The sequence below is a fragment of the Emys orbicularis genome, chromosome 23, assembly GCF_028017835.1.
Source record: "Emys orbicularis isolate rEmyOrb1 chromosome 23, rEmyOrb1.hap1, whole genome shotgun sequence".
Classification (NCBI taxonomy): Eukaryota; Metazoa; Chordata; order Testudines; family Emydidae; genus Emys; species Emys orbicularis.
Window position 1 is genome coordinate 7,080,137 of NC_088705.1, and position 12,431 is coordinate 7,092,567.

Here is a 12,431-nt window from a genome sequence, read left to right on the forward strand (position 1 = left end):
CTCCAATGATGGAGTTTTCACAACCTCTCTTGGAAGCCTATTCCAGAGCTTAACTACCCCATAGTTAGAAAGTTTTTTCCTAATATCTAACCTAAATCTCCCTTGCACCAATTAAGCCCATAACTTCTTGTCTTACCTTCCTGTACTACCTTCAGAACAATTGGTCACAGTCCTCTTTGTAAAATATATCTGAAGACTGTTAGCAGATCCCCCCTCAGTCTTCTTTTCTCAAGACTGAACATGCCCTTTTTTTGACCCTTTCCTTCTAAGTCAGATTTTCTTAACCTTTTGTCATTTTTGTTGCTCTCTTCCAGACTCTCTCCAGTTTGTCTCCATCTTTCTCATGGTGTGGCACTGTGAATTTCACACAGTACTCCAGATGAGGCCTCCCCGCTGCTAAGCGGAGCGGGACAATTACCTCCCATGTCTTACATACAACTCTTCCGTTAATTCACACTCAGAATGATATTACCCTTTTTCACAACCGCATCACACTGTTGATTCATATTCAGTTTGTGATTCACTATAACTCCCAGATCCTTTTCAGCAGTAGTACCGCCTAGCCTGTTATTCCCCATTTTGTAGCTGATTTTTCCTTCCTAAGCAGGGCCGGCTCCAGGCACCAGCTCAGCAAGCAGGTGCTTGGGGCGGCCAAGGGGAAGGGGCGGCACGTCGGGCTCTTTGGCGGCAATTCGGCGGCAGGTCCCTTGGTCCCTCTCGGAGGGAAGGCCCTGCCGCCGAATTGCCGCCGAAGAAGAAAGCGGCGTGGTGGAGCTGCCGTCGATCGCGATCGCGGCTTTTATTTATTTATTTATTTATTTCCGCCGCTTGGGGCGGCAAAAACCCTGCAGCCGGCCCTGTTCCTAAGTGAAGTACTTTGCAACTTGTTACTATTGAATTTAATCCTGTTGATTTCAGGCCAATTCTCCAATTTGTCAAGGTCGTTTTGAATGCTAATCCTGTCCTCCAAAGTGCTTGCAACCCCTCCGAGCTTGGTGTCATATGCGGATTTAATGATCATACTCCCTACTCCATTATCCAAATCATTAATAAAAATATTGACTAGTACTGGACCTAGGACTGACCCATATGGGACCCCACTAGATATGTCCTCCCAGTTTGACTATGGACCATTGATAACTACTCTTTGAGTATGGTCTTTCAACCAGTTGTGCAGCCACCTTATGTTTATTTTGTCTACTTTGCTTATGAGACTGTCACGTGGGACTGGGGCAAAAGCCTTACTAAAATCAAGATGGATCATGTCTATTGCTCCACCCCTATCCACTAGGCCAGTAACCCTGTCAAAGAAGGAGATTAGGTTGGTTTGGCCTGATTTGTTCTGGACAAATCCATGCTGGGTATTCCTTATACCTCTGAGTGCTTATGAATTGATTGTTTTAATAATTTGTTCCAGTACCTTTCCACGTATCGAAGTTAGACTGACTGATCTATAATTCCCAGATCCTCAATGTTGTCCTTTTGAAAGCTAGGTTCTATGTTTGTCCTTCTCCAGTCCTCTGGGACTTCACCCGTCCTCCAGGAGTTCACAAAGATAATGGCAAATGGTTCCAAGATTGCTTCAGCTAGTTTGTTAAGTACCATAGGATGAGTTTCATCAGGCCCTGCCGACTTGAATACATCTAACTGACCTAAATATTCTTTAACCTGTTTGTTTCCTATTTTGGCTTGTGCCCCCTTGTTATTAATATTAATTGTGTTGAGTCACCATTACACTTTTTAGTGAAGACTGAAGCAAAATAGGCATTTAACACCTCAGCCAAGTTATTAGATCTCCTTCCCTGCTAAGTAAAGGACCTACGCTTTTCTTCATCTTTCTCTTGCTTCCAATGTATTTATAAAACCTCTTCCTATTGCCTTTTATGTCCCTTGCTAGGTAAAAGTCATTTTGTGCCTTAGCCTTTCTGATTTTGTCCCTGTATGCTCATTCTGTTCCTTTGTAACTCCTTAGCAATTTGTCCGTGTTTCCAATTTTTGTAGGATTTCTTTTTGATTTTCAGGTCATTAGAGAGCTCCCGATGGAGCCATATTGGCCTCTTACTATTCTTGCGCTCTTTCCTTTGCAGCGGGATAGTTTGCAGTTGTGCGTTTAATATGATCTCCTTGAGAACCAGCCAGCTCCCCTGAACTCCTTTTCCCTTAGGTTTTCTTCCCATAAAGGCAAGTAGCCGATTAAGGCAATTGAATGAGGACACATCGGAGGGCTGGGAAGCATCGGTGAAACGGTGGCTCTCACTGAGTCACCCCAGCACTGCTCGTGATCGTGAGAGTGAGGTCTCCTCAGGTACTTCTGCAAATGCTTCTGAATCGTTAGACTATATCCCTGTGCAGCATTAGAATGAATCAGCACAGAGTCCATTTAGTGCCCACACCTAGGGCCTGCGTTAGCCCATCTTCTTACTTTATCGATTCTGGCCTGTGAACCATCACCCTGGGCTGGGTCCTGCTGTGTTGGAGTCAATGGGAGATTTGTCAGTGCCTTCCGCGGGTATTGGAGTGGGCCCCATGTGAGACCTTGTGTTGCGAAGCACAGAATGCATTGCTCAGCTAACTGTGAATTTCCAGGGGTTCGTTGCTTTCTGTTGTATCCTTAACACATCCGCAATGTAGGTTTTGTTGTGAGGATGTGGCCTATACATCTGGGTGACTGAATGTGTGTGTGTGTGAGATTGTGTCCACAGTCCTGATCCTGCAACAGCGTTCATACACCAGAAACCTTGTACCTGTACAGAGCCCCATGGAAGTCAAGGGGCTCGTAGGAGGCACAGAGGTCACCCACGTGGCTCTTATTGCAGGATGTGTGTGTGCGTGTAGATCTTTGTGAAGTTATGTGAACGTATGTGCCCACACACCCTTGTTCATGAACAGAGAAGTGTGTTGTCAATGGTCCCTGTTGTATCGATTTTAAACGTTACATTTGATCTTGTTGGCTGCTGAGCTGTACATTAACTAGGTATGGTTAAAACAGAAACCTGTGTTATCAGAAACTAAGCGGATGCTCCTGTCCAAATGAGGTGGAGAGCAGTTAGAGCAAAGATGGGCTGGCAAAATCTTTGTCGCTTGGCTTGGAAGTTTCAGAGATGCTAACAGCACTTAGAAGGGATGGTTCTTAATGGAGACCTAGAAAGTGGGAAAATATTGGGGATCGTTGTTCCCTTTCTTTGCTTCAGAGAGAAAGGCCTGAAAGCTTCCTCACTCTCCCCTTCCAAATAGTTTTTATTTGGCTCGGGGGATTGTAATATTAGAATTTCAGGTCTTGTCTACCCTGCAAGTCTCCAGCAATGGCTGGAGAACTCCCCGGTGTGATCTCACAAATACCAAAGAGGTGAAAACGGAACGCCATGGAGGCGTTTCTAGGTAACTGTGGGCCAGCACTGGAGGACTAGCTTGCATCAGCCGTTGTATCATGGCTCTGCCCCGCTGGCATGACCCCACAGGAACTACAAATGCTCAGCTCAGCCCAGGCTGAATGTAGGTCACAGCCTAGAGTGACTGCCCTGACTTCTGTCAGAGGCAGCACAGGCCTGAGGGAGTTCTGGGTTTGGATGGGGTGGGGGAGCTAGAGGGAACAATCCATCTCGAGCTCGAGATCAGTGGTTCTCAACCAGGGGTCTGGGGCCCCCTGGGAGACCGCGAGTAGGTTTCAGGGGTTCAGCCAAAATAAACCAGAGAGCGGGGCCCGCGTTAGACTCGCTGGGGCCCAGGGCAGAAAGCGGAAGCCCGAGCCCCTCCTTCCCGGGATGAGGCCAAAGCCCGAGCAACTCAGCTTCACAGGGCCCCTGTGGTGTGGGGCCCCTGACAATTGCCCTGCTTGCTACCCCCTACCGCCGGCCCTGGCTTTTAATCTACTGGTTATGCAGAAAAACAGCTGTTGTGGCACAGGTGGGCCATGTTGGGGGAGCGGGGGGCTCAGAAAGAAAAAGGTTGAGAAGCCCTGCTCTAGATAAAGCTCCAGTCTACGCAGGGCCTGACTCCCCAGATGTTTAAAACTCTCTGGGGTTTCAGAGTAGCAGCCGTGCTAGTCTGTATCCGCAAAAAGAACAGGAGTACTTGTGGCACTTTGTTAGTCTTAGAGACTAACAAATTTATTTGAGCATAAGCTTTCTCATATTCTGGGACAGTGTCCGGCAGTTCAAGGTGCACGTATTCGCAGCCATAACAAACTATTTGACATACTAACACGAGAAGCTCATACACTTCAATGGAAAGTTTATAAATGTGTTAGTCTCTAAGGTGCCACAAGTACTCCTGTTCTTTTTTCTCTGGGGGTTTGTTTCTTTTTCATTATCACCTATTTTACACTGGGGATAAACCCTCTCTTTGGTAGTCAGCCCCTCCAGTCCTTTCAGCGAAGGCAGCCAAATCCAAATCTGCATCTCCGACACCCACAACACATTCTCCACCAAGACCAGGAAGAAGCTACCCATATTTCCAAGGTTGCAAAGGCCAGGTCTACACTACACACTTACTTCAGTATAACTAAGTCTCACGGGTGTGAAAAATCCAGACCCTTGAGTGACCAAGTTACAGATCGTAACCCCTGTGTAGGCAGCGCTATGTCGGGAGGTGGAGTAACTAAGCAGACGGGAGAAGCTCTCTCTCTCCCGTCGACTTAGAGCATCTTCATCAAAGCGCTACAATGCAGCTGCGCTGATGCAGCGGTTGTAGTGTAGACCGGCCCGAGGAAAAATGCTTTCAGGCCTTTGCTTCCTAAAGAAGCCAAAAGGCCGGAGCCTGATTGCTTTCGGCAAGGCCACTTCCAAAGAGGGGTAAAGCGAACTGTATGAGGTGCTGCCTCGTTGTATTTTAAATGGCATCCTATGGCCTGCTGACGTGACAGGGAAGTTTAGCGTCGTGCGTCTCCCATTAACAAGAAGGAAACAAATAAATTAAAAAGAAATTTCCACCCTCGTGGAAGAAAAACCTCAAACTGTCCCAAATACCATTGCCTGGAGATAACATCAAACATTTCAAATATGATGCATTAGCAAAAGGCAAAAGATGCCAGGGTTGTGTTTTTTCCTTCCTACAAGTATCCTGGGCAAGGTAGGAGGTATTCATGCCCAAGCCAGAAAACAATTTCCACCGAAAATCGGTATCATCTGAGCAACGTCTGAGGCCAAAGAGGATTTTGGCTCTGAAGTTGTTTTTGTCGCTCTTTGGTGACTATGTTTGTCTATGTGACTGAACATTTGTGTTGGTCTGCGTGTGTGTGTCTGCACTTATTTGCCTCTGTGTGCTTGTGTGAGTTTGTGTCTGTGTGTCTCTCTATGGTTTTGTCAGTGAGTGTATGTCTGTGTCTCTGGGTTGTTGTCTGTGTGACTGAATGTGTCGGTCTGCCTATGTATGTTGGTACCTGTTTGTCAGTTTGTCTCTCTGTGCGCTGATGTCTGTGTGCATATGTCTAGGCTCTCTCTGTCTGTGTTTGTGTCTGACTGACTGGGTGTTTCTGTTTGTGTGTCTGTGTCTGTTCATCTGTGTCTGGCTTTGTGTATGTGTTTGCGCATGTTTGTGTGTGTGCATGCATATTTTCCTCTCATGGTTTTGTGCCACGCAGTTTGGGAGGAGTGTGGGCGGGTGTGCTGGGGATAGCTATGGTGAAAAGAACAGTGGAACCCTCATCTCTAAAAATATTCCAGGGTTCGTCACTCAGGCGCCAGCCCTTCAGTTTACAGCACTGACCCCACATGCCTGGCTGGAGCAGGATGCAATAGAGTCTTGTTTTAAGAGGGACCACCGGGGCTAAATTTAGACAGAACACGCGGTATCCAACAATGTCACCACTCACCACAAGAGCGAACTCCCAGCCCAATCACTGCTGACCAGCCCACAGGAGAGACCCTTGTGTTTCATGTGGCCAGCCAGACCAGCTCCAGCACACACATATCCCAGCTGCTCTGGTTCAAGGGGAGGAATGCAAGATGGAAGGAGGGAGGACAATGGTCCAAACAGCCTTAGGCTCAGAGCAGTCAAACTACCCATGTCTGATCCTTCCCATTTCTTGCAGAGAGGGAACAAAACCTGGCTTCCAAGCACCCTGCCCTTTGCCTCTTGGGCCCCTCTCTGGTTCCTTGTGGCTCCTGGGGTGGCTTTAGCAGAGCGAAGAGTCATACTGCTCTCATTAGGTATTGAAGGATGCGTCTTAGAGGGGAATGGGACACAGAGCTCTTTCTGCAGCCACGCAAGGCAAGAAGCCAGCCCTGCCATGGCGTCTGCACCAAAGAAGTTCATATCAGAGCCACTGAAGTTGAACAATACCATCCAGAAGTAATTCAGTGACTCTTACTGCAGAGATGGATTTTCCCTGCTTCTTGAGACTTATGGTATCTCAGAGAGCTGCTCCGAGGGACAAAACAACCCAGCAGCAAACAGACCCTCCGGCATATTTTCAGTCCGGTTTCAAGGCTGCTGGCTCAGGACAAATCTTCTAGCTTTGCCCTGGAAGTGAAGGTTTTTGGAGCAACAGGGTCACCAGATGCCTGGTATGCTCTCTGAGGGGAACCCCTCTGAATTAGCCATTCCTAGTATGGGGGGAGACGGGGCACTTTGGAGAAGTTTTGTTTTGGAGGGTGCAACTCAGGAGCCTGTCCATGACCTACTCAGACTAAAACGTGGGTCTGTCTGTCCAAACATCCCCAAACCAACACAGTGTGCCCCGAGAGAGACCAATAAGAGAGGCCAAGGAGATAGAGTCTTCCTCTCTCCACCCCCAAATGTATTGCCCAGATGCCATGGTGATAGATCCTTGATGGACTCACTGCAGTGCTCACTTCATTCCCTCCAAGGAGGTAAGTGGGTATCATTTGGGGGTCATCCTTCCCCCAAAGAAACCATTACTCCCCAACCGGGGCTCTGAAAGAGCCAGCGCAGACCCCTCATGCCACCCCGCATGGTGGCAATCCCTGACTCCCACCCCAGGACACCATTCCAGGGCTGCTCATGGCCCCTGCCCTTCCCTTACCTGTTTGCAGTGAGGTGGACACCAGCAGCTCTTAGATTTCCATGGCCAGAGAACAACAACTCCCTTCCCCGTCACATTATCATTTCCATCTGCCTCATCCAGAGGTAGGCTCTCACCTCCCAGAGGGCAGCCAAACGGTCCTTCACATCAGGGAATTGCAAGAGCGCTTGTTCTCGCTTGGTGTCTGTTTTTCCTGATTTCCTGCCTTCTGATGTATCATAAGCAAACTTGAGAAGTCTGTTCTCAGCACTTGCTGTAACCACAAAATGAACCGAGCTAATGAGAAACTCAGGGGTTTCCTGACAGCCCTGGACTAGTGGTTCCAGAGATGAAAGCGGCTGGTACAGCGTGGCACCGTAACCCACTTTGCTTGGATGTCACATGCCTGACATTTGCACAGGTGTCTCCAGGGACCCCAGGGAAGCCCTGAGAGGGGCAAGCAGCTCCAGGACCCTGCTGCTGTTCTACACTGGTCTTCTGGGGAGAGGGTGTTAAGAAAATGTGGGGGGGAAGGGAGGAGGGAGGAGGGGAGGGGGGGAGGACTTTGACTTGTATTCTCATTGGGTGACGAGCTCAAATGTTGCACATCGCAGCAGGGCAAACTGAGGAGAAAGAAAAAAAACCCCTTTTAGCCCCTCCCGCCCCTCTCCCTGAAAAGCAGGTCCTGGTCACCAGGATGACTAGCAGCGGGTCAGTCTGTGCAGCAACGGGCAACCTATCGGTGGTTCAGGGGTGGCAGGTTTGTATAATTTTTGGTGGTGCCCAGAACAGGTCCAAGTTCCGACCCCCCCACACCTGCCTAAGGCTCTGGGAGGGAGTTTAGGTGCGCGAGGTGGTTTGGGGTGCAAGCTCTGGGAGGGAGTTTGGGTGCGAGAGGGGTATGAGCTCTGGGACAGAATTTGGGTGCAGGCTCTGGGCTAGGGCGGGGATTGGGGTGCAGGCTCTGGGAGAGAGTTTGGATGCTGGGTGTGGGCTCTGGGCTGGAACAGGGGGTTGGGGGTGCAGGAGGGGGTGTGGGAGGGGGTTTGGGGTGCTGTGTGCAGGAGGGGGGTTGGGTGGTGGATGTGGGCTCTGGGAGGAAGTTTGGGTGCGGGAGGGGTGCAGGCTCAGGGACAGAGTTTGGGTGCTGGGTGCAGGCTCTGGGCTGGGGCAGGGGGTTGGGGTGCAGGCTCTGGGAGAGAGTTTGGGTGCAGGAGGGGTGCAGCTCTGGGAGGGAGTCTGGGTGCAGGAGGGGTTTGGGTGCTGGGTGCAGGCTCTGGGCTAGGGCGGGGATTGGGGTGCAGGAGGGGGGTTGGGGTGCAGGCTCTGGGAGAGAGTTTGGGTGCAGGAGGGGTGCAGCTCTGGGAGGGAGTCTGGGTGCAGGAGGGGTTTGGGTGCTGGGTGCGGGCTCTGGGCTGGGACAGAGGGTTGGGGTGTGAGAGGGGGTGCGGTGCATGGGGCTAGCCCAGGGATGAAGAGTTTGGGGTGCAGCAGGCAGGCTGTCCCGGCGTTGGGGGCCAGGGAGGAGGACTCCCCCCATCCCTCTCCCCACCAGCAGCAGCAAGCTCCAGGAGAGGGGGGGCTCTCCCTGGGCACAACACTCACCCAAGCCTCCCCAGGCTGCTGCTCTGGAGGTCCAGCCAGGATAGGGCCCCCCCTCAGAGTCGCCTGCCGGGGGGGGGGAGGCTGCCATGCGCCTCCTCCCTCCACAGGCACAGCAGCCGCCTCAGCCTGCCCCCGGCACCGACCCTTGTAGCTGGCAGCAGCCGGCGAGGAGGGAACGCAGCGTGGAGCTGCAGGGGGCAGCCGCCCATGGCCCAGGGCAGGCAGGGACACTCGGGGGAGGGGGCACACGGGGGCAGCAGGCGAGGCCGGGGGGAGAGAGCCGGCCCCGAACATCAGTGGAGCTGGACCCCCTGGGCCTTGAATTTGCTGAGCCTGGGCACCACCGGCCCATACAACTCGCCGCCTCTGGGGTCTACATGGTCCCCATCCCCATCATATCTGAGCGCATCACAATCCTGACCCAGGGGCTGAATCCCCGAGGGCCCTGGGAAATACTCCGGGAGCATTGAAGCCCATTTCTTAGTGGTGACTAGGCCAGGCAGAGAGAGAGAGAGAGAGAGAGCGCAGCTGAAAGGGTTTATCTATTTAAAGGAGTGTTGTGTTTGCTAATGCCTTCTGAAAGGCCAGCATAGATAAGGCCGGGCAGCCTTAACACTTGCTAGGCTGGTGGAGTTAAACCTTAGGTGGAGCCTTTGTTCCTCTTATTTCAGACCAGCGGCTCTACTCCTCACAATGATCCTTTTTTTCACAGTAGCCCCAGTGGTTCCATTGTGCTTGGTGCTGTACATACACCTAGCAAGTGACAGTCCCTGCCCTGATGTGCTTACACGCTAAATAGACAAAGAGCCGGGGGTGGGACCAGAGGGGAAGTGACCTGCGCAGGGTCCCAGGCATGACGCGAACACGGCTCGGCAAAGTCACAGGCCAATGCCCCAGCCACTGGACCGCACTGCCTTGCCGCAAGCCCCGGTGACGTAAACCCCGGCATCCAGCAACACCATTAACCAAGCTGGAGTGAGAGAGTCTCTGGAAGAAAACAAGGGCTTTGATTCTTTCTCTCCCATCCAAACAAAGAGGAGCGAAGTCATAAAGCTTCACTTTCAGCCCCTCTCCACCAGACCTGCGCGTTCGGTTGCTGGAGACAGCAGAGGAACCGCAAAGCTATTGTCTTGGCTTGTTAGATCAAATGTGAAGCCACAGGTATGAACAGCCTGCGCTGGGCAGGGGGAGGGGAAGACAGGAAGCTGAATCTGTGGCAGAGCAGTTTGAAGAGGGGCTTGCTGCCTGGGTGCAGGGCAGATAGCCCAAGCCCAGCACAGAGACATTTCCAACTACACTTGTAACAGCACTAATGAGCCATCTCCAGCCTCATCACAGCGCAGGCTCCTGGCAGCTTGCGTTCCTCATGCTGGTAATTCAACTGCAGCTAATTTGGTGTGTTGGAATTGACTGCACTGTGCATGAGGATCTCAGGATATCCTGGGTTGCGACTCTGTCCCTGGAGAGAATCCCTGGAGAGCATAGTGCAAAGCGATGGAGGGAAATCGAAGATGTTCACAAGAGCCAGGACAAGAGCAAATGCTTAAACCTCTACAATTAAGCTCTCTTACCCAGCAGAGATGCTAACATTGAGCTCTGGCCAGATTCCAGCTGATATAATTACATTCTGCAGCCCTAATTTCCCCTGCAAGTGTGACAAGATCTTGACTTCCTGTCCTAAAGTATTGTGTAATGTCGCTGTGTTTTTTCAAAGCACTGCCTGAAGTCCTGGCCTCACCCCAAAGATGGCTGCAATTCAGTGGTGCTTGGAGTGCTCTCCTCTTGGATATGGTTTGCAAAGGGCTTTAGGAGCTTTCAGAACAAAAGGTGCTGTAAAAACAGCTGATGCCAATTCATTATTATTATTTATTGCCAGTCAAAAAATGAAACAGTAGTTTTGCAAAAATTTCAAGTTTTCCGTGTGTTTTTCTGTTTAGTTTTGGAAGGGTTTGAAATGGACCCACTTTTTCAGAACTTGTCCTGATTTTTTTTTTAAATGGAAAACATTACTGAAAAGGTTAGCAAAATGGTGATCAACATTTTTTATTTACTGATAACAATTTTGAGAAAAACTGTCAACACTAGGCTTTCACATAAAACTAAAAATGTCACTAACATTAACAATTTTTTTGGCAAAAGATTTAAAAAGAACAACCCAACATTTTAATTAAAAAAAAAACTTATTGTATTAAAAATGTCAACTGGCTCTAATTATTATTCAGTTCAGGAAATCTTCCTTTATTTCTGTTGAATATTGTGAGTATAATGATCACTTAATGGGATCGTTCAGTGCAACTCAGAGCTCTTGGTTCTAACAGAGGTAATGTGCTGTTATGTTTTGAGCGGGGCACTTGGAGACAAGACTCCTGGTTTCAATTCCTGGCTCTGGGAAGAGGGGGTAGTTTAATGGTTTGAGAAGAGGACCAGCTCCTAGATTCTCTACCCAGCTCTGTCACTGGTTTGCTGCGTGTCTTTGGAGCAAGTCATGCCCTATCTCCGTCCCTCATTCTCCCCATATCTAAAATAGGCAGAATGATACTGACCAATCTCAGTTGGTTTGAATAGAATTTGTAAAGTGCTCTGAGATCCTTGGATGAGTGCAAATTTTTTATCCATTGTGATTGTAAAAACTAATGTTCCCCTGAAAATGACCCTCCCGGAGATTCCAGACACTCCTGTAAAAAGTTCCAGGGGAAAACTGCAAGTGTCTTCAGGGATGATCGCATGAGGAGACAGCAAGAAGGTGAAACATGGAGCACAACCAACATGCCTATTTGCACATAGAGGAGAAAAGGCACCTGGCTAGGCAGGGCTGCTCATAGGTTCACTGTGAAGTGGGCGCCTGCCTCATCTGAGGCCTCAGCTAAACCGAGTGGAAACAACAACACCCAGCGGAAGTGAGAGCGACAAACCCAAGGTTCTCACCGCTCGTTAGAAGGCTGCCCAAAACAGCGCCGTTGAAGGGGGACGGGCGAGGGCACAAAACCACTTGCCAGCACGGTCAAGGATGGATAGACTGAGCAGCCCGAATCGGAAGAGACGGCTGGTCAGAGGCTGAGAGTCAAGGCAGTTCTCCCTCATTGTGTGTTTCCACCTGGCCTGTGTGTTTCTGTCTGTGGGTGGATGGGTGCGTGGGTCTGAGTGAGGAGGCCCCGTTTGTCAGTGTCCCAGATCATAGATGCGTCTGCAGGTCAAAGGGAGCTGACTGTGTGCGTGTCCCTGATCAGACATGTGTGTGGGGATAGAGCCAGGCCGCAGTGTGTGTGAGAGACAGAAGGAAACAAGGACACCTTTGCCGACGCCATCTTTTATTTCTGCACGGAAACTTTTTCTTGGGTTTTCTGCAGCAGCAACTGGGACCCAGCAGCGTGACGTGCATCACAGACGCCTTAGACCGCCCCCTCTCCCCCACCCAGCTGAGCCATGAGGCTCACAGGCTGGGGAGAATTCACCGAGCTGCTCACCAAACCCTGCCCCCTCTCTGCAAGCACCTGCCACTGCAGCCTGTGCACCTCTGGCCCCGCAGCGCTAGGGAAGTGTGACTCCGGGGTTAACGTATGTGCATAGCGCTGTGCGTTACAGACGCTGCTTCCTAAGCTAGGACAGAGCTGGCTGAGGAGGGACTGGCCCCTGGCCAGAGCTATGCTACTGGCGTTGGAGGGGTGGGGTATGTGGGCTCCACGGACCCCACCCACTTGTCTTTGCAAGGCAGGCCCAGAAGGGGTAGCATGGCTGCTGCGGGGACTGAAACCAGTCACAGGCTCCGGTTCCTCAAGGGGCCGCGCTGAGCTCCACCTGGGCCTGGGGGGCTCAGCACTGCAGACTTGGCAGGTCTCTGCACCTCTGGTGCCAGGCAATCCCTGCA

At 50.8% G+C, this 12,431-nt stretch overlaps 1 protein-coding gene across 1 annotated transcript in view; it reads right to left on the reverse strand.

Moving 5' to 3' along the window:
* The window catches only part of LCK (LCK proto-oncogene, Src family tyrosine kinase), a 28,402-nt gene extending 21,394 nt beyond the window's left edge, over window positions 1–7,008 (reverse strand). The window contains exon 1 of the mRNA XM_065421826.1: window positions 6,983–7,008. The gene's annotated coding sequence lies outside the window, so the exon portion shown is untranslated. The remainder of the gene's footprint in view (window positions 1–6,982) is intronic.
* Between the last annotated feature and the right edge of the window lie 5,423 nt (window positions 7,009–12,431).